Source organism: Musa acuminata, chromosome BXJ3-8 (genome assembly GCF_036884655.1).
Source record: "Musa acuminata AAA Group cultivar baxijiao chromosome BXJ3-8, Cavendish_Baxijiao_AAA, whole genome shotgun sequence".
Taxonomy (NCBI): domain Eukaryota; kingdom Viridiplantae; phylum Streptophyta; class Magnoliopsida; order Zingiberales; family Musaceae; genus Musa; species Musa acuminata.
The window spans coordinates 9,320,838-9,322,844 of record NC_088356.1 but is presented as its reverse complement, the minus strand read 5'-3'; the positions used below and the strand labels follow the sequence as shown (position 1 = coordinate 9,322,844).

General features: G+C 37.7%; 1 long non-coding RNA gene across 1 annotated transcript; it reads left to right on the top strand.

Annotated features, from left to right (window-relative positions):
- Positions 1-367: 367 nt before the first annotated feature.
- LOC135644823 (uncharacterized) lies at positions 368-1,243 on the top strand. Its single transcript, XR_010498602.1, has 2 exons — positions 368-497; positions 639-1,243. It is a non-coding gene; the product is annotated as an uncharacterized LOC135644823 (long non-coding RNA).
- The last annotated feature ends 764 nt before the right edge of the window (positions 1,244-2,007 follow it).

Here is a 2,007-nt window from a genome sequence, read left to right as displayed (position 1 = left end):
AACTTGACTAAGTTCATACTAAGTGTCCCTGCACTAGTTTACAAAGAAATTCTTCTATTTGCATCACAAGTCAAGCGTACATAAAATTGACAAACAATGTTGATAGTATAGGTGTAGAAGTAGATATTTCTTATCGTTAGAGAACTAGGGAAACTAATAGTTGTCCAATATAGGGTTGAGTGAAGTGCCTATTTGAACCTTTTGACTAGCATACGAAGTTAGATATATGGCACTCAATGGAGTGTCAATTGCAATCGATTTCATCCATCGGCGACATGATTATTATTCTCCACTATCTCGTTGGTGTGCACGATGTAATTCGCACAATAAATTCTTAGGCACGCAAAGTCTTATGATATGCGCGCATGACCGATATGCACAATAAGATTCCAAATATTTATCTTGTTACTTTCTCTATTTGTTCCAACCTTGAAGGTTCCCTTATAAATATCGTGTCTCATATCAAGTATCTCAAACGTGGAGGATTTGAGTTCAAGGTAAGTTCTAAGACATCCTAGTTTTAGCTATTTACTTAACCATATTAGCACATGTATCTGTTGAATATATCAAAGCTCGAAATTAATTGTTACATATAGGATATCTTAGTATTGAAATGTGAATTTTTCACTTTGTTGTAGCTGATCAACAATGAAGATGTCATTTGTGCTCGTTTTTACATTTGGTTTGGTCATCATCCTCTCCAAAACTGGTGTGGAAGGGAGAAGGCTTGAGGAGAATCCCTTGGATAGCTCTCTTCGAGGAGTTCAGGGAAAGGAATACGTGCATGCTGATAACAAAGTTGTGTTTAGCTCCAGTAGTACTGGTGGAAGCAACGACGAGGAGGCCAAGAAAGACATCAACAGTATTCCCGGAGAGAAGAAGGTAAAAGCTGCTGCAGATGCATCACTTGGCTATTCCTTTGGTGCCACGAAGGATGCCGAGAACGACAAGATGTTTGATGCTAGTCGTATGGCACGCACTCGACCCACGGACAATTTACCACACCACGGCTTAAGGGATTCTGCTAAACGCCCTTAAGACTACGCTGCTGCCATGAACTGCTATTTGCTACAGTAGTATATAGGATGTGTGAGATTTGCTCAGTATATGGGGAAATGCTTTCAAGTACTTATTGCCATGTATAGCTCTAGATCATTATGTCATGGATGGCTGGGGCTTTTCTGTCAATGTACTGAACTACTACTGCATAAAATAAAATGTCTATGGCTGCCTTGGCTTGTTATATGTACTGTCCACATAGTACCAATTCCTAAGAGTGATAGATATCTATGAGGCATTCACTAAAATTTTTAGTTGTTGGTCCTTTACAAAGTCAGACCGCTCCTTTCCAAATCACTTGCAATTTTTTTACATGAAAATTGTGGGCAAATGGCCAAAAGGAAGAGCACCTGTCGGTCTTCTAATCTATGATACACAGGTAGGTAGCAGCTAGTTAATTCAGTATACATGATGTTGTAGGCAATGTTTCTTTTTGTGCATATGTTACATGTAAAATCTAGAGTTATTTTGTGGGGCAAACCCTACATTAATGCTAACAATGTTGGGGCATCTCTCTCTCTCTCTCTCTCTCTCTCTCTCTCTCTCTCTCTCTCCTTGTCTTTATTTACCCAAATAACCTAAGGGATAGACTCATGATGATGGATGTTTGATGGCTTTTATGAACCATGAGAGTTATGTATGAGCATAAAGATAAATCATATGTCACGAACATGATATACAAATAAAGGTTGAGCATGAAAACATAGAACATTTCCAAAACACATAACAAGTACATAAAATAATGAACTTAATCAATGCCTAAGAACCAAGGTAGTTTGCTTTCAATTGATTCCTCCATAGTTCTGCTAGGGTTTAGGGTTTTGATATTTTGCTATGCCAAATACCAAAGAAAATAATGGGATTGGCCATTAGTTAGATATAGAAAATCATTTAATTCATCAAAAACAAGTCAAAGCATGGTCCATAATGTATGCTAAAAAGCCATTA